The sequence below is a fragment of the Ischnura elegans genome, chromosome 8 (assembly GCF_921293095.1).
Source record: "Ischnura elegans chromosome 8, ioIscEleg1.1, whole genome shotgun sequence".
Taxonomy (NCBI): Eukaryota; Metazoa; Arthropoda; class Insecta; order Odonata; family Coenagrionidae; genus Ischnura; species Ischnura elegans.
Window position 1 is genome coordinate 113,323,843 of NC_060253.1, and position 24,206 is coordinate 113,348,048.

The window sequence follows — 24,206 nt, forward strand, 5'->3', positions numbered from 1 at the left end:
TAGAATAAATCTACTCATTAAGGTTGACATAGTTTTTTGTAACATACATGGTTATTCCATTTATTCCAGAACCATTGCCTCCCTGCCCTTGCTTTTTACTCAAAATCCTTACCTTAATCACTGTTGTCAGCATTTCAAGCTTGATATACACTTCATCTACATCATTTATATCTAATTCATCTCCTGCAATTATTCCCTCACCTCACTTATCAGGTCTAGCTAGCACTTCCTTTTCCTGTCAATATTATCTATACATTCCTGTATACCTCTATTCTTATCCTCCTTCTGGGTCAAAAATGCCAGTTCCATAGCAAACCTTACTCCATATATCTTAACCGGACTTCTATTTGCACTTTGGTACTGTGATTTTCCCTTTAATTCTCCTCTTTTTATTTATTCCAAGGATTATCTCTGTCTCATCTGTCTCGCTCCGATCTGCATCACTAGAGATATATTATTATATATCACTAGAGATCATTAATTTCAAAGTATTTAGTATAATTTAATTATTATTATCACTAGAGATATATTATTAGAGAGATATATTTTAACATGCATAGCTGCAAACATATGTAATGAGAAACAGTCTATGTTCATGTCACAAAGGCAAATTTTCTTAATAGATTTGTGAAAGTGGAGTGGATGTAAGGGAAATTGCTTATATAATCACTTCATAAATAGAACATGGTACGATAAAAGTCGGTGAGGAAGTCATATTATTGCATTTATGAATATGGAAGCACATACATTAATTATAAGTGAGTGATGTCAGTGTGGTGCTTTCAGAGATTACTTGGTACAGCATTCAAAAGGATTACCCCAGAAGTAGGTAGTAAAAAAAATTACTTACTGTGACAACATGTAACAACATAATTCCATTGAAAACCCATATCCCAAAAAGACAGTTGCAATGAAGGAGTCATCATGATGGAATCCTTATGCTTTGCATTTGATACAAATAAATTCTTTAAATGCTATATAAATAACAGTATATTTGTACAGTGACGGATACATGGGGGGGCTAGGGGCATAGGGGCTAAGGAGGGTTTCCAATTTGCTCCCCTTGGGTATCATCCACTTTACACTAGATAGAATGGTGGTTTATTTCCAACCTCCACTACAGCTGGAATTTTAACCTCACCTAGCCCAACCCCCTTGTCCCTATCCTGGATCCACTACTGTCTTTGTATAATTTAGTACTCTGCTAAATATTTAAAACATGTTCAATGAAAGCTTCATATTTTGTGGGCTGAGAATAAAAGAAAATGTCTATCACATGTATAGTATAGTATTCATAAACACCACTGAGAGTTGAAATTTAATGATTTCATTCTGATTAGATATGTTTTTTGACAGATTTTTTATAAATTGAACCCAGCAACTTTAATATCTTTGCACCCCATCTCTTTTCCTTAAATCTTAAATACAATACAAGCCTTTGCTGTTGATTAGATATGAAGTTAGTTATGTTAGCACTTAAAACTTATTCTTACACAAGGTTTGCAAAAATAGTATTAACATAAATAATAGATCCCCCATCCCAAGCTATGAGCCAAAAAGAGTTGCAATATTTGTTACAGATGCATATTTTTATAACAACATGCAGCCTACTTGTAAAGTATGAAAGGTTTGCTGCAAACTGTACATTTATTTAATAATTGGATAGCAGGAGCCCTTGAAGTAACTGTGGTAGGGTTATGCATAAGTTATTCAAACTTTATTCATTCTTCTCTAATTATAATTTTTGACTGTGAAGCTATGTTCATAATCAGTGATTTCTGAACATCCATTCAATTTAAAATGGCAATGAATACATTCTCAATGGCATTACCATAAAGACTCACAGTCATCGCTATTACAATATCAACTACACTATTGACAGCCAGTATCAAAATATGTTTCACTTTATACTTCAATGGTAAGGGCTACTTGGTGTCATGCAATAGGTTTTGGTATCTCTAATGAAGAAATTTAAACTTAGTTCTGTCCCTTATTGAAAAATTATTTGCCAGAGATTATGGATTTCATGAAACAATGCTTCTCAACAGTATATATATAGTCATAAATAAGAAGAGATAATTTAAAGCTATGAAATATCTGCTGCTAGCTGACAATTATATGGCTCAATTCTTTTCGTGTCTGTAACACGAGTGGCACATGGCTGAATATACCTCCTCATTGTGAAAATTTTAATAAAACTGAAAATGCTCTATAAAAACACAAAAATCATCAAAAGAATTACCATTAATTGATCATAACAATGACATCATTGTGACAGAAGCCTCGTTATCGTTTTAATGAACACTGATGAATTTTTCTATTAGACGGTGGTTGGTTATAAATTCTGTTATTTAAATTATGGCCATGGTGAGTACTTTGAAAACGGGAAAGGCTTTGATTAATCACAAGTTGCAGGCTGTTCCTAATTCTGTAGGGAACGCAGAGATGATAATAAATTAGCGTAGGGGCCATACTAACGCTAAGAAGATATATCTTACTGCAAAAGTATGATTAACATTTATCGTCATTATGATTAAATTGTAGCCTCAAAATGTTCCTAAAATCGCTCTGGTGGCGTACTCAATAGAAAACCATTTCAATTGGTTTCACAATACAAATGAGAATCTTCGTTCTCGAATAATAAGCACAAACAAGGTTAATCTACCACTATTTCTTGCAAAGGGACTCCACCTTGATTCAATCCATTAACAAATAGTAATTCATTATTTCCGTGTAATTTATGGTTTACACAATTAACACTTGTACTTGCCAAATATTCACAGATCGAGGCGAGTATTTTTATTTTAACGACACACTGATGATTGACCATAAGATCGTCAACGATTAAACTCGAAAATATTGGCGTCATCTTCGTTTTCAAAGCTAACCATCACTTCAAAACAAACGTAAACAATTCTTTCACCACTCTCCAACTCTGACTTTCTGACTGACTTTCGTCTGTTTCACTTTTCGCGATCAATTGTTGGTATGAGAATTACAGTAGCTGCGCTTTCCTCTCGTTAAAGTTCCCATCAGCCAACCGGCGGTAGGATTTGCTTTATAAAACACAACCTCTCGTTCAGGGCCGGACTGGGACCTCTAAAAGGGCGCTGCCTTCAGCTTCAGAAAGGGCGCAATCCGAGGGTAGGGCTATGGGATATTGTTTTGAAATTCAAAAAGTAAAATTTGAAAAAAAATATGGTATTTTTTCACAACAATGGTTTCAAAAAAGCTATTGTACTATTACAACGTGTATGTGATAGAAGGTACACTAATTTAACAAGCAAATACTCCAAATGACCATGTGTAATTGGCTTCCACTTAAGATAGATATTTTCTAAATATTGTATATTTAATATTTTCAAAGATATTTATTATTAATGTTACAAATTACACTACTGCCACTATTAACGATGTCTGAATAATGGAAAGATAAAACTTGTAAGTAAGATTAAGGTCATAAATGGGTTTTTTTATGTATACATTTGTGCATTCCAAATCATACATGAAACAAAGACGTATTCAACTGTTTTATGAAATAAAATTAATACAAAATACAATTTATCTTTGTAGAAATACAACACGGCCTCTGAAAACTGAGGTTATAACTAATTATAATGAAGGCCATTTTTTTGGAGTCCACTTTTATTATCATAAGGAAAGTAGGCACTTCATTTCCTTGCTTTGGAAACAGAGTTCATCTATAATTTTGTCATTGCTTATCTTTGTGACTAATTCTCGTTCCGACTGCATCAAGAGGAGAGCTTCCAAATTCTCATTGCTCATGGATGAACGAATTCTCGATTTTATGAGCTTCGGCTTTGAAAATGCACGTTCGCAGCTCACTTGGGTCATCAGTATTGTTTAAAGGGACTTGTAAGCCTTATGGAGTTGCGGATACATTAATGAGTACATGTTGTACTGATAAAGTATCTTGTATGCTCATCTAACACAGGCATTTGTTGTTGCTTTTACACCAAATCGTTTCTACATCTTCTGATTTAGAACTTTAACTCACGTCAATGTCACCGGAGTCCTTCTGAAAGTGATCTTGTAAATTCATATTAAAGCTATGGTCATTGCTCAATAAATGATTCCAGTTCTTCCTGGAGCTTGCCTTTGTCAATGTTGGGGATCACAGAGCACATTTTTTCCAATGCATGTTCTGGTACTCCATTTGTTCTTAACTCAGAGAATCTTACAGGATCAAAGCATGAAAGATCTTGATAAACTCGATTTTGATCTGAAAACCTTGCTTCCATACTGGCGTTAATTTGGTCACCAACTACATAAAACACATTAACTTTAAAACTCTCTTCACTGCTGAATAGAGTTTCTACGACATCATCACTTGTTTCATCTGGCATTTTTTTCCGTTTCTTCTGTCTTCTGGCTGGCAATTCACTCTCCATGCTGATGTTGTTGGAATATTAATCCAGAATTGGATTTTCTTCGATTTTATTAATCAGACTTTTTGACACGAACTCGACAAAGTTTTTTGCAGCATGGAAAATGCCTGAACACTATTCTCTTACTCTCTTAAGACTGTCTTGATCTGATGAAATCAAATTCCAAGCCTGTGCATAATCTAATTTTTTTATTTGAAGATAGTCTGACAAATGTGTTGTTGATTTGAAAATAATCAAGAACATCATAGCAGTTAGGATTGTTTCCAACGACAAAAACTTTTGAAGAAGACTGTTTGCTCTATTGCTTATTTTGGAACTTAATTATTGGGCATTTGCCACGATAGAAAGAGAAATGATCAACTCTATGTACTCAGTTTTATGCAGTTTTCCTTCATCTTCCGCCAATTTCATCCAGTTATGGAAATAGCCAAAGATCTTGGAAGTGGCGTCACTCTTTGATCTCCAATTAGTTGCGCCAATAGCACCCAACCTATAACTTGGATGTTGCTCCAAATAAATATCTAGTCTCTTGTGTAATTCCCTTTCAAACACTTGAGTTTGCTGCAGTAAACCAAAAAACGAAATCGAAGCCGTCACAACTTGTGATGTGTCTACCATAACCAAGTTTAGGGAATGGGAATAACACCATGTATGACTGTGGTGTGGGATCTGCTCTTGCAACCTGGCTAAAACGCCCTTATATTGACTACTCATGTTTGCAGCTCCATCAAATGAGTTGGCAATACAGTTTTTGATATCAAGTCCTGCTTCCCTTATCACTTCGGTAAATGTCTTGAATGAACTTTCTCCTACTGACGACGACGGCACGCTCTGTAAGCCAATTATTCTTTCATCTACTTCTGTCCCCAACACGTATCGTAAAACAATGACACATTGGTCGAAACCAGAGACATCTGTAGTTGAGTCCATTAAAACAGAGTACGACATAGCTTGCTTTACTTCATCAACGATAATTGATTTGATCAAACATTCTGTAATGTTCATTATTTTATTAACGGCGGTTTTACTCAGAAATGTCACCTGGCTTTCCCTTCCTCTGGCTTTAGAACCATCATCGTCTGCTGATTTTAACGCAGCTTTACTCATTTGAATGTTTTTTTCACATGATCTTCTAAGTTTCTGTCATAATTGCAGAGAAGAAGGATTGTATCTAAAAATATATCTCTTTATCGTTTGGCGCCATGTCGTCTGCATCATAGGTCTGCATTCAGCGCCGCCACTGCTGTCAACGTTGTCTCGCAAAGCGCAAGCGCAAGGCGAACCTTTAACCAAAGCGCAAGCACGACCTTTGCGCGTCATTGCATTAATAGCATGTCGCTGTCGTCTTGTTAGCCACAGTATAATTTGTATAAGTTGTTTTTGTATACCAGTGTTGGGTTTGAATTGACTGGAGCACCTTTTAGAAAATACGTATCTGCGCCTTGCGGGCGCAGGAACGCATTTTTCTAAGGGCGCACCGGCTCACGGGCCGATGGGCCGGCGGGCCAGTCCGGGCCTGCTCTCGTTAAACTCCACGTTACCGTAATCTCCACGTCAACTTAACGTGAGGTTTAACCAGACATTATAAAACCGGCCCTTAGAGGATCGCAAATGATTGGGACGCAGAATTTCCCGAAAGGAACGAAAATAATTGATGGAAGGAGTTGCTAAAAACTGCACAAAAAAATAATATAATTCACCATTGAAAAATGAGACGTTGTGATTTCCTCAGAATGCACTTCAGTCTCGCGTGAAGAGTTTGACGGTGCAATTTCATGTGCGGGTGATGTGGTGGATGTGATAATGGAGTGGGGTGGGTCGAGGGGTGCAACTATCAATTGAGGGATGAAGAGGCAATGGTCACTTTGAGTGAGACACTCTCAGCCCATTTAGCGGACAGCACAACGAGGTATTGCAGGAGAATTATCTTAAGGAATATATGTGCAAACATTAACGAATACACCGATTACAGGCATAAACAAAAACTATAAAAACGCAAGGAACACACTGAATTAGTCCCGTTTAACCACTTTCAATGTTCATTTCATCTGTCCTCTGGAAAAGCGAGGGAAAACATAACAGATGAGGGGAGTTTGCTGTATTATTTTATTCATGTAAATTGTCTGTTTTTTTTTGGAATTACGAAGGAATGTGAAACGGTCGTCGTTCCATTTTTTTATCTTTTGCACTTATTTTCCCTTTTCTTGTCTATTCGTTGAGTATATGTATGGCAGAGAAAGAATATTGTGGAATATTAAAACCTACGTCACAATACGGCGTTTTTTCTTCCTTCAGCGGATTTTCACGAAACCTATAAGTGGTCAGCCTCAACAACACCGCTAGTTTCACAACAGAGTCAGGATCACAGGATCATACTCGGTTTCACAGCACCATATCTTATTGTAATATCCCTCCATGTCGCCCTGAATGATATCTATTCTCAATGGTTCAAGCAATCTAAGCCTAGCGCGCAGCTTTGGAGTCTCTCGCGAGTCCCAGCCTAGTTCGCATAACATCCGTGTTACGCTGTCTTTTGGCCGTTCCCGTAGCAGTTTCTGATCCCATGCAATGCCGGAGAAGTGCGAAGCAGCGGATTTTTTATTCACTTTTGATGCTCATTGAATCTTCAATCGACGGAAACTCGTATTTGACCATTTATCGATTCGTTACTTACTTTCTGAATTGGACGACCTTAACCCTTTCGAAGATAAGTTGATGACGTCATGGCCTCATGCCGAGCGGGTCACTGCTACTCCTCTCCCTCGCGCATCGGCCAAACCTACAAGGCAAGGAAAGAATTCTTCCCTACACTTTACTACTCATTAATCTCTCCAGTCTCATTTAACAAAGGTCTTTCCCGTAGCATGGATTTTGGTCACCAGTATCCTAATTGTTTCTACAATTTCTGCGGAACTCCAAAACATGGAGGAGGCCATTTTATATCGCCCTCTTTCCAACTCCCATTCAAAGAAACCTTGCTTTGCGCAATCCCAGTAATTATTTATCGCAATAATCTTTCCTTATTGCGTCGATAAATAACATTAATCAATATTTTTTTGTGGCCGTATATTGTTGTAGCTTGGGGAATGGCTTGATGAGTAAGTGAGCGAATCAGTCTGTCAGTGAGGATACATGTTTCCTTGTAAATGAGTCTAGCTGCCTGGGAACTCAAGTCTGGCATTACATTCGTTAAATAACAGGTTAACTGTTTACAGAAGGTTAAAAAAAGGTTTAATTTGTTTAAATTTATTAGATGGAAATTTACGCCTGGTTGCTACGGTTGATATCTACTGCTGACGTAGAGAAAATGGATAAATCGGGATCTAAAAATGCAATAATATATTGGAGGAAAACGAAGCATATTAAAAACTTGAACAAAGCAATTTTTACCGTATTACTCTCTCCATGTTATGATGCACGTATGATATTCGCACAATATATTTAGAGTAATTAATATAAAGGAGGAAAATCAAACAGGCTGCATGGAATTATTCAATATTTTATTGGAGTCGAAATGTAAATCTTATTGGGGCATTGATATTCCTCCCGCAAAAATGCTTTATTAGTGCGCCAACGTGATACTGTAAGTATTTCGTGCATGTACCTCGAGGGTTTGGGCTGTGGTTGTGAGTGAACGGAGGACGCATTGCTTTATTAATATATAAGTGGTCGTATCCATTATGCTGCGATTCAATCATCGTATCACCGTTTCCCCGTATGGCTTGCTAATCGGTCGATTCGTTTTCAGGCCAGAATAAATTGAGGTTAACCAGATTGTCGCGGTTAAAATGGAAAAGACTCTAAAAATCAATGAGGATAAAATTGCCTCAGGGAGGGGAAAACGCGATCCAAACTCTTTCGTCTCCATTAATATCCGGTGCAGACATTACCCAATTACGCGCTGTTTTTTTGACTCTTGGGTTTATGATTCGATTTGAATAATTCCATGGCATGGCATTCATACCGTAAAGTAATTGGTGTAATATAGTTATGTCTGAAGGAGATAGTGGAAGACTCATTCAAAAACTCTTGTGTGGCGACTTATCTACGACGAAGGGCTTTTTGCAATGCCTTGCGCTCATATGAATCGCCAACTGCACAAAGGCATCATGTCCAAGTCGAACGGTTTATCTTTTTCTTCTTTAAGTCTTTGCTTGGTGCAAGACTAAACCTTTCCTACTAAAAAGAAACATTTCGTGCTATCAGCACCGAGCAAATGTTTCCATAACATGTTTCTTATCAGTAGGAATCGTCGAGTCTTGCACCTAGCAAAAACTTAACGAGAAAAAAAAGGAAAAATCATCCGACTCGGACATGATGCCTCTCTGCTGTTAGCGATTCATTTTCCACCATTAGCAATTCCAAATGTTTTGTGCGCATGCGATATAGTATGTTGCAGTGGATTTAAATACAGAGTGATTACAATGCATGTGTGTGTGTGCGTACGTGCTATTTGCCCAATGGGGAGCGTGGTGGTAGTGGGTAGGGTTGTAGATCGAGGATTCCGGGTTCAGATCCCGCGTGAAGCTAACGACCAACATAAAATCTTGCAAGCGCGAGGTGGCAAATAAGAGAAAGGAACTAAAGAATTTTCTGCATTTATTTAATATTTCAAAAAAAAAAGATGTTAAACTATTAAGTGCATCCTCTTATACTTTCTGACCATCGAGAAAATAATTTTGCCTTACATGAGCGTTTGAAGAGGTTAAAATTTGGCGTCGGTAAAATATACATTTTTGTAGATCTTAAGTTTTATAAATTGGTTTTAGGTTCTTCTTTAGGTTTCTAACCACTTTTGGGGTAGAACAATTTCATTACTTTGAAAAGGTAATGATGGCGCAAAGGGAGCAACTGCAAATCTACAATTATAGGGAAGAACGGTTCAAGTTATATTTTATAGCAATCAATCTATTGCTATTTGGTGAATCACCATCCGATTGCTCGAATTTTAATAGGCGCCTCCCCAGCAGGTTATCAAGTAGTGTAATTTTGATTGCACTTACACATTATTAATAGTTTAAAAAAAAGTGTGGGTAGCATTTATTTCGAAGAGAGAAAAACGTCGCGAGGATAAATTTTAATTTCCTGGAAATTCGCTTAACTTAATTTTGACTTTGGTCTTCTTGTAATTAATCCTCATGCCATATTCTTCACATCTCTTGTCTAATGCATCCACTAGAGCGTGCAGCCCTCTCGCTGACTAGCTGATTTTCGTTTATCATCGGTATAGAGCCTAAAAATAGTCTAATCGACAAGAGCAAACAGAAGTAGTCCTGAATCACAATAATACAAGTTCCGAAGTTTTAATCGTGGCTGTGGTTAATTGACGTAGTTTAAGAAATAAGATTCCCGAATTCCACTATTTAATCCATAGTACGAAGTGTTACGTTATTTTTGGAACAGAAAGTTGGCTAACAGAGGTTGATTCAGACAATGAGATCTTCCCAAAATCGTTCATTGTTTATCGAAAAGATAGAATTAATCGAGTGGGGGCGGAGTTTTTATAGCTGCAAAGAATTCAATCGTCAGTCAAGCTATAACCATAACTGAGATCAGTGTTGAATCTGTGTGGTGTTTAATTAAATGTCCAAAATTCGAAACTATTTTATTATGTTCGTATTAGAGACCACCTAACTCAGATGTAACGTCAATGTTGGATTTTCAAACTGAAATAAACAGCGTAGCATCCCAGTATCCTGAAAGAAACTTGATTGTAGGTGGAGATTTCAACGTACCCTCTATAGTTTGGAAGACTTAAAGCTTCATTCCTGGTGGGAGGGATAAAGTGATCTGCGAGGCTTTATTACACACTTTTACATCTAACTCATTGTTTCAAATAGCATCCGCACCAAATAGAGGAGACAGTATCATTGATTTATTAGCGACAAATATACCACATCAGGTAATAAACGTTAGCACCGTCGAAGGAATAAGTGACCATAGGGTCGTAACTGCAAATTTTACTCTAAATACCGCTGTAAACTTTAAAAAAGAGCGTAAAGTTTTCATTTTTAAAAGAGCTGATTTTGATGGGTTTAAGAGTCATCTGAAAAATGCTTTCCCCGCGTTTCAAGAATCAATATTAAAGTTAAATGTAGAGGATACTTGGAAAGCTTTTCTTTTGCTCGTAACTTCGGGTATAATTAGCTACATCCCCAATAAAACAATAAAAGAAGGCAGCGAACCGAGATGTTATGACGCGGAAGTGAGAAAATCATTGAGGCGACAGAGAGCGTGTCATGCTAACATGAAAAAAGTCAGCACAGATTTATCCGCTAATGAACGCGAGCTAATAATTAAAAACTATAGGATGACTAAAGCCGCCACGAAGGAAGCGTTCAGGAATGCATTCACGAATTTTAAAAGAAAAACACTAGTAGAGCAGTTACGGGATAACCCTAAAGCATTTTGGTCATAAGTTAGGGAAGTTCAAGGTGAACGATCTATCGTATGTTCCCTGAGAAACGACAATGGAGATGTGTTGACAAACCGTTGCGATGAAGCCAATTTATTAAATTCCTACTTCAAGAACGTGTTCACCGAGCCTTCCGAGAAATCACCCGAGACCGTTGACAATCTCTGCATACGAAAGATGCCGCCCATTGACATTAGTACGCACGGAATAGAAAATATATTGAAATCACTCAGTCCAAATAAATCACCTGGTCCAGACAAAATCCCTTCTCGCGCATATAGAGAACTAGCCTCAGAAAATGCCCCCTACTTGCAAATAATATTCAGTAAATCCATCAAGCAACACGAAGTATCTAATGACTGGAAAATCGCTAATCTAACGCCAATATTCAAAAGTGGAGACAAGGAACACCCATCTAACTACAGGCCGATATCTTTAACGTCCATCGCATGCAAAGTCCTTGAACACATCGTAGTCAGCTCGGGAATGAAACACCTAGACGAGCAAAACTTATTAATGAGAACTCGACATGGATTTAGGAAAAGCAGATCCTGCGAAACCCAGTTAGCGCTTTTCGTCCACGATATTTTAGTCTCCGGAGAAGACAACATTCCAGTAGACGCGATTTTTCTTGATTTCAAAAAGGCATTTGATAAAGTACCCCACGGAAAGTTAATAAAAAAGCTGAAATCTTATGGTCTAGACGAAGATGTCATTTCCTGGATAAGAGAACTTTTGAGCGACCGCGTCCACAGAGCAGACGGTGCAGTCTCCAATGAGGTAAGAGTCATTTCTGGCGTTCCTCAGGGTAGTGTCATAGGCCCACTCCTATTCCTTCTTTATATAAACGACCTGGGCAAAGTAGTACCCAGTAAGTTATGATTTTTTTGCATACGACGCTGAAGTTAAGAGAAATCCGTTCCAGCGAAGATATAGTTGAACTAACGAATGTCCTTGCTGCTATCCAAGCGTGGTGCGATGCATGGCAGTTAGAATTAAATTTGAAAAAATGCGTCGTAATGAATTTCTGGAAGAAGAATAACTCCCTACAACGTAGCTATATAATTCGGGGTAGCCAATTAGAGACTGTTGAATCCGTGAAATATGTAGGAGTTACACTCAATAATGATCTATCGTGGAATAAACATATACGTGAAATAACCGGTCAAGCTAACCGTAAAATGGGTTTTGTTAAAAGAATATTAGGAAAGTGCGAGGACAAAGTGAGAGAAATTAGCTACTTTTCCCTCGTTAGACCACATTTAGAATACGCTGCCAGTGTTTGGGACCCTCATGAAAAAGGCTTAATAACAGAGTTAGAACGCGTGCAATGAAGAGCTACCAGGAGGTATGTGAAAGGTCGTTACGATAGTCTTGTTAGTGTAACTGACCTCTGAGATAATCTCGGATGGGAATCTCTGTCGGACCGTATATTGAAAAGTAGACTAAACCTTTTAGATAAATTCAGAAGCAGTCTTTTCTAACGAAGTAAGCCATATCTTACGGACGCCAACATACTACGGAAGATCAGATCATATAAATAAAATAAGGGAGATAGATTTTAGAACAGACAGATTCAGAAATCTTTTTTTTCACGATCAATAAGAGATTATTACGGCAGCGATAGAACTCATAAATAGATTGCATGACTTGTGGTGTAGCCAAGTAACCTATTTAAAACTTAATGCATGTTTCTTAATTTTATTTCTATTTCTAACAATATATAGCAGTATAATTTGTTAGTATGCGTGACGTTTTTTGTACTCTGTGGTGTGCATGTTGGAGTCCAATTGCATGCTGCATGCTGGTGATTGATCACCCCCTGCCAAACACCCTCGCAGGGTATTATGTAGATGTAGATGTTTACCTTGACGTACAACGCGTCTACCCCTCGTCATTTATGAATCTTTTCCATTTCCTCGCAGTGTCTCTCCTTCTTTTTCACCAATTCTTTCTCGTCTTCTTGGTTTCTCATCGTAATAGTAGATTAATTCCCTTAGAATTATCCCTCTACTGTGTATATATTCGTCCACTTCCTACACCGCCATTTCTGCTTTATGTTTCCATCGTTATCAAAGTTTTCTTTGTCATACGAATCTTTTTCAATACGAAGTTTCTGGTATTCTCTCCTCATGGTCCCACTTAGAGTTTCAACGTTCCATTTCCTCGCCTTTATTTTATCCACAAGTCTTGATTATTATTTTGCGTTTCGTTCGCCTTAGGGAGTTTTTCGCCACTCCTAAACTTCTGCTTTACTATTATGTTGTCTATTTGGTGTATCTCCGTATCCCTTGGACTCTTTCCGGTAGACTTTCATATTTTAGGATAGTTGGACCATGCCTTTGTGATGAATAACTAGTTTCTCCTGCAATATTTTACTTATTTCTCTGCCCAATCGTTTCGCGTTCCTAATTCAAAACTCCTATTTCGTAGCTCTTCCTCCCTCGCCGTCTGAGGCGTTATAGTTCCTCATCACAATTTGTTTTTTTACTACGGATTTCACTTATTATTTCCTCGAGTAGTTCATCCACCTCGTCTACTTCTTCCTCCATATGAATGCTACTGGTCTTGTAGACTCGTACTACTACTAGGTTGGTGGGTCGCGCCTCAAATTCTACAACCATAATCCATATCGCTTACCGGATTTATTAATATCGTTGTCTTACACATCTTACCAATTGTTACTGAAGCTACTTTTGAAGTTAGCTTTCCTCTCCACCATAACCATGCCGGCCTCGGTGGCGGTGGGGTAACATTCTCGCCTGCCAAACAATAGGTCGCGGGTTCGAGTCCCGCATGGGTAGGTTTCCCCGGTCCAGGGCATGGTCGTTTGTGTACATTTACTTGTTACATTTGTTGTACACCCCGGTGTAAATTGGCCAGTAAGAGCTGTATCCGGTGGTTTGAGAATAAAATAAAAATAAAAAAATAGAAAAAATAAATAAAAAACATATAGCCACCACAATATACATGTGCGAAGGGAGGCGGCATTAATTCTACCAGCATTATGGGAAATTTCTGCGTCAGGTTTTATTTGTTTTGTTGGCCCGCGGAGTATCTTCTAGATCTGTATTTGTAGCATCCCTGGAGTCACTATAAATATTATAATTTTATTCATTACCATGTATTACAATGATGCTCGCTGTGAGATGGATAACAATATTGTGCTATCAATGCCGGCAATAAAATAAGTTTCAAACAAGGGTGCAATACCATTTTACCGATGCTTTCATCATGAAAACAAAAAATATGCTTTCTCTTCTTTGATTTTTACTTGTATATCTCTTATTTTTTCATCTGTTAAAGCAATAGGCATGGCGGTACTCTGTTAAGAAAATTTTAAAATTCCTTTTCAAATGCAATTCCCAACAGCAGTCTTTCATGTAAAAACTAACGATGAATAAAATATATATATAGCAAAAATGAATTTGATACTATTTTCGTTTTCTATATTGGTACAGATTAATTAACTAATAGGTATAGATAAACGATGGTGTCAATAATTTTGGCTGTTTTCAGGCCGTATATCGTTGGTGCCAATGTTAGAATGGGTGTGAATGCGCACATAAACTATGTACGCATAAAACGTTAATAAGTTTATTTATTTGTAGAGGTGGATACGTCTTCTTTGTTCCTCTGGAGATTCTGGAGACGATTACTTATTCTGCCGAAGCTTTCTTTGAGTAAAATAAACGTATAGTGGTATAAAATATGCTTTTGGCGGCGTATTTAGGGCAAATATTAGCTTCGCAGGTAAATCGACTGTGCACGAGAAGGTGCACATGTTTTAATAATAATTAGAGCGTATTAATAAAATTCTAGAGTAAGAAAGAGTTGCCAGAGGTGGAACACCAGGTGACAACATCAATGGACACACGAACATCAAGTCAGTCTTCCACGAACATCAAGTCAGTCTTCCATGTGCACGAAACGGCGAGAATAAAGACCTGCACCAGCTCACTGTCCGTCCAACTGAAGAATGGCCGTCTAAGCGTATAGGTAAACTGAAAAAGATCGGTTTCGTCAAGTTTTACCCAAAGCCCTACTAATACGACGGGCCACAGATGTGGTTTAACTGCAATAGGTTCGGGCACTCCAGTAATTATTGTACGGCGGCTCCACGATGTGGAAATGCGCCGTAGAGCACTATGGCTCAAAATGCACTCTCGCCAAAGAAGAAGCAGCAACATGCTGCAACTGTCGCGGCAACCACCCGGAAATGTCGCGGAAGTGCCCCATATACAAAACACACCTGGAACGCCTTCGCAAACAACGAGGCCCGCGACAAAACCCTGATGAGGAGCCACAAACTTCACAACACTCTGCAAATGCCCAGCAGGCCCCACCGCAGAAAAATACGGAACACTTTCCCAGCCTTGGCCACCAAAACCCATGGGGAACTGGACTGCCAAATCCAACGTCTCGCCCCAGAAACAACCAGCGGCCACGATTGGACGTGGTCATCCCGAACCAGCCACGCCAGGACCCAGCCCAGCCAACATCTGCCTATTCATCTCCTCAGCTTCAAACAACCGCTACTCCTGACCTAGAAAACCTCGATCACGGCACCATTCTAAAACAACTGCTGGCGATCTCTCTGCAGACACAGCAACAGCTCCAGCTCCAGACGAGTCTCTTAACAAAGATGCTCGAAAAATTGGCGGCCCCATTCCGTTCCCTGAATGGAGAAGACTGCCGCCCCGCCTCATCGTAGCTCTGTGGAACGCAAATGGAGGTTTGCAATGGAAATCCGCAGAGCTGCTAACATTCCTAAAAGCCCACGCAGTAGACGTCGTTCTCCTCACGGAAACGAAGTTGCACCCCGGGAAAAACTGGCGCCTCCCTGGATACCAAATAATTCGGAACGATAGGAATCCAACTCCACCGGAATACAACGCAGCAGGAGGAACGGCTGTTCTCCTTAAAAATGGCCTAAATGGCAATGAAATCACTCTACAAGGCACTTCCCCACTTGAAGTCTCGGCAGTAAAGCTCGACACGCCGTCCGGCCCCTTCCAGATAGCCGCCGTTTACCTCAGTCCAGGACGAAACTTCCCAGCAGAAAGCTACGCGGCCTTATTCCCAGACAATGAGCCGGCACTGATTGGAAGCGACTTCAATGCCAAACACGGCTCTTGGCATTCTGTTACTCCTAATGAAAGAGGCGGCAAACTCCGAGATTGGCTAAACGAAAAGGAACTCCGGGCGCTCGGGCCAAGGCAGCCGACGCATCTTCACTTCAACGGCACGTCCGATGTCTTGGACATATTCCTACTCTCGGGAATAAACATGTCCCTCTCCTGTCAAACAGCAACATCCCTGGAAAGCGACCATCTCTCGGTCCTACTACATATCGGATTGAAACCTACCCGACTACCTCCACCAATGCATAGAAGCTTCTGCAGGGCTGACTGGCCAGCCTACCGCCAACATATTATAGACTTACTACCACCCTCACAACCAGCCTTGGACGAACCAGATCAAATCGACGCAGCAGTCACACAAATTATAACTGCAATAACTTCTGCCGCTAACACCTGCATTCCTCTCTCCAGACACCAAGTCCCTGACTACCTCACCCTGCCCGCAAGCATAACCAATCTAATCCATAAGAAAAACGCAGCCCGGAGGCGTTTACAAAAGAACCTAAACCCCGCCACCAAACATATATACCAAAACCTCAAAAGAACAGTTGCGGCAGAGGTACGAGAATTTCGCCAGAAATCGTGGAGCAACAAACTCGCATCCCTGACTCAAGAAGACGGCAGTATCTGGAAAATGGCACGCTCTCTTCAAAGCAAATATGTCCAGACTCCGCCACTAAAAACTCGCTACGGCCTGGCCTGCAGCGATGGGGAAAAAGCAGAAGCAGCAGCGGCCTACCTAGAGGACGCCTTCAAGCCAAACCCCCGAACACCCGATACAGCGGATCTCGCACTCCTCACGGAGCAGACACCACATCCGCCAGCAACACACGAAGAACCGCCAACTGTCTCCACCCAGGATGTAATTGCGGTTATCAAATCACTGCCCTCCAAGAAATCACCTGGACCAGATGATTGCCGACACGAGCACCTGAAACAACTTCCGATCGGCGCCGCATCTTTTCTATCAGTCATATTCGCTGCCTGCTTCCCACTTGGCTACTTTCCGGCAGCTTGGAAGAAGACAAAGATCATCTGTCTGCCAAAACCCGGATTGCCGCCTTCAAAAGTAGAGAGCTACAGGCCAATATCTCTTTTAGAAACTCTTGGAAAAGTCTTAGAGAAACTAATGCTGCCACACACACTAAAATTCCTAACGGACAAGAAGATCCTGCCATCCTTCCAATTTGGATTCAGGAAGGAACACTCTACACAGCATGCCCTACTTCATGCGACAAGCTTCATTGCAAACGCTCTAAACACCAACCAGGTCTGTGTGGCAGCATTTCTAGACGTTTCTAAAGCGTTTGACAAGGTTTGGCATAGCGGCCTCATTTGGAAGTTACAAAACCTCGGCTTGCCTGATTGGCAACAAAAACTGCTCCGCAGCTTCCTGGACTCCAGAACATTTAGAGTCTCCTGGAGAGGGGAACTATCAACCGAACACTAAATAGAAGCCGGCGTCCCACAAGGCTCCGTCTTGGCTCCCCACCTATACTCTATCTACACCTCCGACTTCCCCCGAGAACATGACTGGAATACCACAGTCAGCCTATACGCAGACGACACCGCAATGCTGAGCAAGTCATGGTCCATGACAGGCGCCGCCAAAAGACTTCAGACTGCCCTCAAATAGGCCGAAAATTGGTGCAACAAATGGTGAACAGCACTTAACGCGGCAAAAACGCAGACAGTGCTGTTTCGAGGAAGAAAGAGGCCTGTCAAGGTCCCTGAGCTACGCCATCTACAACAGACCATCCCATTGAGAAAACATGCCTCATATCTAGGAGCCAAGCTTGAGGAACGACTCAAGTATCACTGCCATATCACAAAGATTCTGCAAAAGACACGCGCAGCCCATTGTCAACTCCACGCCCTGCTGACATCGGAGGACGTCAGTACCAACGACCGCCTCAAAATATACAGGGCAATTATCATTCCCCGTATTCTATACGCCTCACTCATATGGTCCGGCTCCCTAACCAAACGCAACAAACAACAGCTTGAAATATGCTCTCGAAAAATCCTAAGAACCATCTTGAAGATACCACACTTTCTAGGAAATGAGTATCTATACGAGCTTGCTGACGAGCCAACCCTGACCTGGAGGATGAAAGATGCAGCAGGGAAGTTCTACGAAAAAGCCGCCTTAAGCAACGTCAACACTATCAGCGATTTATCACACGACGTCCAACAATGGTGGGATACCTACCGACGGCCGATATCATCAACAACCTTAGCCAAACACCAGCCCCCGAAAAAGATTAATTTCTCAATAAATTAATCACCAGCGCGGCAAGCCGTGCATCAACCCAGCAACAGCGGCTGAGAGCCCGAAAGGGCGAAAAGTCGAACCCGTTCCCGGAGAACGGGAATATCCTCACCTGCAGCCAGATAAGTTGGTGACGTCATGAAATGGAGACAATCGGATCACCACTCCTCGGCCTCCCTCGGCATGGTCCTCGCGTGGTTCATGGCTGATAACAAGCGGATGAGCGATTATTTCCCTCAACGGATTTCCTTCCTCCTAAACGAGTGAACCATTGTTGTAATGACGTCACAATGTGATGAAAAGAGGACGGCAACGTTCACATCTTTTTTATTTCAATTGAATAGAGAATGAGCGGGGAAGTTTGTTTTCGTCTTTCCTCGAATATCCCTTCCCGAATTATTCTTACCTTTCAAGATTTCTTATATAGGAGAATGGCACTCGAATGGGAAAGATTTATTTGTCGTCTGAACGCATCCATCTTTTCCGCACTCCCACTTCCCGATGCATGTGGGGGCGAGTGGACAACACGCCAATGTTCAGTTTTCGCCTCAACGCGCACTGGAGTTGATATCTAAGTAGATGCGTCCATGATCGATGTACCTGAAGATGTAACCGCTCCATGAAACCCAGCCTGGGTTACCCAGGCCGTGCTTTCTGAATATGTATTAATGAACCTTTCAGAGTTTATTTTTAATTTCCCATGTTTACTTTGTGCCTGATCTCAGCTATTGTTCCACGGGAAAAGAAACCTGCATCTTAAACATGTCTCACCATAATGTAACCGGAAATTTTACCGAATGACAGCCATTCCTCGACAGCGATAGCAGCTGCATCGGCAGATATTGCAAGTCACCACGTGCTTATTCATTACCATTTTATCAAAGTTTTTTTTCATGCTTGGATGTTTTTGTCTGCACAAGGTGGTATTAAAATAGTGATGGAAATCTCGTACCTTTATTTTCAACCATTTTTTCATTTTGTTTCTAAATATCAGCAACCACCTCAAAAAAAGAATTTTATAATTTTATCCCCTTTTTATCGATTCCATCCCACTCTGCCACGCTTTCAAACATTTATACTTTTTTGTTCAAACTCATGCACGATTGCAAGATGAAATGAAATTAGCGTACGTTGATTTTTAAGGCCAACGTTTGCTTTTCGTGTAATGAAGGGAAGAGCGGCTTGTGTGCTCATGTGTGTGTGACTTGCCTTTGACACCGTGGCTGGTGTTACACTTCTGGCTGGCTTATACTCTCCCCGCGTGCTGAGAGGCGCACGTTCAAATGAGGCGTGCACGCACGCACGCTCATGACGTCGTCGGTTTCAGAAATAGGCCAATGGCCGCCCTCCCCTACCCAACGCGCGCGGCGCCCTCTTCCCTCGACGACGGAAAAATGGGAAAACAGAGCAGAGGCTGGGATGCTTTTGCGCTGTTTATGATAATGGCCACGAATATTACAATAGAGGATTCTCAAGTACGCCGCTAGAATTGTTGTCGCTCCGCGCGCATTATATTCAGTTTTCAAATATCGCCACTGGCGGCGCCACCAGGCAAAAGTGTCTATCTTTCACGACGAAATACACGGCAGCAATACGGAACCGAGCCAGTAAATCACATTAACCACACAAGTAAAGCATGTGAGGCAATTGCCAACTGAAATGAAACAATCTGATCACTCCTACCATCGACCAAAACGAAAAATCAGAGCTGACAATCAAGGGGGAATCTGTTATTAGCAATTTTTTGACGCATTCACATACACGGCAGCAATACGTAACTGAGCCAGTAAATCACATTAACCACACAAGTAAAGCATGTGAGGCGATTGCCAACTGAAATGAAACAAGCCGACCACTTCTACCATCGACCAAAATGAAAAATCAGAGCTGACAAGCAAGGGGGAATCTGTTATTAGCAATTTTTTGACGCATCCACATTTAACGCACTGGCTATCTCCCTACCGTCTGACGTCTTGATCACGCCCAGAACTTTCACGTCGTACCATGGGCATTTCACCATCCTAAGGAGAAGCCACGGTGTCACGTCCTCCCCCAAACATTATTTTTTGAAGGAAAACATACTGACGTAAAAAAATTATTTTACTTAACCATTGTTCACAAAACAGCTTCATGACAACTCACGAATTTCATAATTTAAAGGCCCAAAATAGCATAAAATATTATCATTTCCCCCAGAGGAGGGTTTCCTTCTCTCCCCCCCCCCCCTCCAGGTAGTCCTGGCTATGCCCATGTAAGCATCAATAATATTCCTAAGCTGGAAACATATATATTATATAACATATTTTGATATCCTTTACTGTGATCAATGGATCCATGGCCGTAGATGAACAACTCTCCTCAACTAAGAGGTGATGCCTCCCAATCATTCCAATACTAGCACCTCAAGACTGCACAACAACCAAGACGGTATGTAATAAAGACAGCTATCACATTACTTGATGTAATTCACTTATTAGGAAAGATATGTATTATGACTTCACAGAAAATTGATACCCATTTAATATAAAAACAGTACCCTCAGAACTTGATTCATAAAAGGATGAATGAAGTATAAGTGAGCAGCAGGAAGTTGATGGCAATGTGAAATAATTACTGAAGATTAGTGCAACCTATCAGAACAATTTTTAAATGAATGAATCATAGTTCTTTCACTTCAAGTGAAATGCTTCTACAATACTAAGTTGCTGAAAAAAGTTAACTCATACAGAAGAGCAGAAAAAGATAAAGTCAAATTGAAAATCATGCTCAGTATTTATTTGACATAATAAAAGGTGGTTCAAAAGACAGTTCACAAAAATGTAGCACAAAAACTTTGACTCCACGGACACAATCAAGGTTATTCTCACCACAGCATTTTCTCATGCAATAGCCCTTCCATTTCCATATTTTTTAAGTCAGCCGTAATTAATGTACACTTTCACGGTAGAACTACAATGATATATTGTATGATAATGATATATTGTATGTGTGAACTACAATGATATGATGTATTTGTATTTCCCAGAAGGAAGCCAAAATAATATTCCACAATGGGCATAAGTTGTAAGAAAAGTAGTCAATGTTCTTTCTTATAGATGATGTTTGGCCAATCAAAGCATATCTTTGAGCAGCTGCTGCTTGTGTAGCCTCTTGCAAAACCAGAAATGGGTGGAATGTGATTCAGTTCACCACAGCCATATGTTCAAAAAAGGTGCAGGAGTCTCACAATGCCAATGGGTGCTAGTAACATTGATCTGTAATATTGAAAATGCAAATAAGAAATGTGTACACCATGGGCATGCGTATAATGAACAGCAATTTGAAGCAATGCAAAGCAGGAGTTAGTTCACTCAAGGTAATACGAGGTAGGTTGCAAAGTTGAATAGCAATGATTAAAACCACCAAGGAGTTAAAGCACGGAAAACAAAACTACCAAAGATGCATACTTCACATAATTATCACAGGTATCTATCAAGTAACAATCTGATATCATAGGCGGATCCAGGGGGGGGGAGGGGGCACGTGCCCCCCAGACCCTTAAATAATATGCAAGATTTTTAATTGCGTTAATATTGTTGCCCATTATCATTGCATTCGTTTTGTATTACGAGGTATCCTTGTGCCCCCCAAAAACAAAATCCTGGATCTGCCCCTGTCTGATATGCTACCACTTCACAAAAGGGTATATGAGAGTTAATCACCACTTGAATGCTCAGGAAAAGTTTTATTTTCACATATGACTGAAGGGACAGCGGCACCAATAACCACCGCCACCAACAGAAAATTAAAGACTCAAAAATTTGAAAAACTCTACTTACTAATGAAAACTTATGAATAAAGTCAAAACCAATACTTTCTCAACACGTCAATGGTGAGAAATTTCCCCTCTATTGTCCATTTTACATAACCATGGCCCAAGCCTGTAAGAACCATAACCATGGCCTCCAATGAAAAACCAGTACCACTGACTCACAGTTTGATGAAAGTTGGCAATTTTCATTCTTCCACGTAAGAATGAAACAGTGTAAAATATTTCTTGCCTATGTCTACTAGTTTTTTTTCAAAACATTTGAAGTTTGGGTGAAACTACAGTTTTTCAATGAATGCGGTCACCAGAGGCGCTTGTACTTCCAGAGGGAAAAAATTTGTCTCAGCCATACTTTTCATCAAATTCTTATGAAAATTTGCACATTTACTATAGAAGTCATGAGGATTTCAAATACTAATTAAAAGTAATGCTAAGTGATATTGAAAAACTCTCTAAACTGTTATTTTTCACAAGAATTTAGAAAATTTATCGCCAAAAACATGGTCCTATAAAACATCAAGTTTTGACCTGAGGCAATATGTGAATCAAGCCAAATTATTTTTTCTAGTATTCCTTATGGTATGACCCACCACCTTAAAAATAATATACATATTAGAGATTCTTTTCTCTTTGTTGCTAAAAAAATTCCTTTTCACGACTGTGGAGGTCAGGGTTGGGCCTTCCTTCAAGTGTGATGAAATGTTTGTGTTCTATGTCCAAGTAAATATTCATGACATGAATTTAGTACATAGCAAGTGCAAAAATTAAAACATTTTTCATGTGCAGGTTGTTTTTCTCCTGATATGAAAAATACATATAATTTTTAAAATAGAACAAAGAACAAACTACAGTGGACGTAGTTCAGTCATTTTACCATGAAAAAAAATAATTTGGCTTGATTCACATACTGCCTCAGGTCAAAATTTGATGTTTTATGGGACCGTGTTCCAAATTCATTTAAAATTTTTGGTCCAAAAATTTTGATGCAAATTTGACCGCGGGACACCGGTTTGAGATTTGGATGAAAAGTATGACTGAGACTGCATTCATTGAAAAACTGCAGTTACACCCAAAATTCAAATGCTCAAATAATTGGATAGTTAATATAGAATAATAGAAAACTAGACCATTATGACTGTATTAGTTTTCCTGACACATTAAAACCTCTTTACATCATAGTGGAGGGGGCTAAAATTTATGCAATTTGATACAAAAATGGGAGATTCACTAAAGAGAGGTTTTGGTGATATGCACCATTTTTTCATATCCTTTGGAAATGAAAGGCACTACTGTCTTTTAAACCATTAAATTTATGCATTTAATTAAACATGCATGCATTAGTAAACATATATTTATTGGTTTAATGATAACACAAAGTGAGCGCCATCACGTTATTTTTACCATGATTAGAAAGAAAACGATGTGATCTCTCTCAATTCAACAGTCACTTAAAATGATTAGGATAGTTGGATATCTTTTTTCTTATATTTACTGTTAGGTATGCTCTCATATGGAACAAAATGGCTATAACTAATGGTTAACGTGAAAACTATGACATAATAAAGGTTTACAAGAAAAAAAGGGTGAAAAATGTATCCCTGAAAATGTCAATCCATATACATAATAGTAGCTGCATTAATGGTCTGTAGTTGTCTCCGTACGATTTGCGGAGATGGTTAGGCCATATCGGGGGTGTATCCTTGGTATGAAGTATGGAGGTTTATGATGTAAAGAGGTTCACTACATAGAGGTTTTACTGTAGCGCTATAGACTTGGTTTGATCATAATCAATTTTAAAAATCAAAAGTAGAAGTCTTAACAAAATTTCAACTTACAATCAAAGTGCAATTGATGAGGCAGTTTTAGCAGAGCAATATTTGCCTGAAGAGTGGTTTTATTAAAAATTTCACTGCTCATTTTTTCATTGAACATATTTCTTAGTTGCTACCATAACCTGCCTTGACCTCACATCTCCATGTACCTGAACAACACCAGCATAGATGGTGAATCTTTGTCCTTTGAAATGTTTCGGAGTAGTGTTTCATGAATATGCTTCATACCAAATGAAAGAAATACATCTGAAATAAAGAGAAATAGATATACGATGGAATGACAAGATATTTAGAGCACCAAAACAAAGAATGCACACATACCATCA

General features: G+C 39.6%; 1 protein-coding gene across 1 annotated transcript in view; it reads left to right on the forward strand.

Annotated features, from left to right (window-relative positions):
* LOC124164280 (potassium voltage-gated channel subfamily H member 4) overlaps positions 1-24,206 on the forward strand; it is a 561,414-nt gene that overhangs the window by 92,091 nt on the left and 445,117 nt on the right. The gene's annotated exons all lie outside the window — the stretch shown is intronic.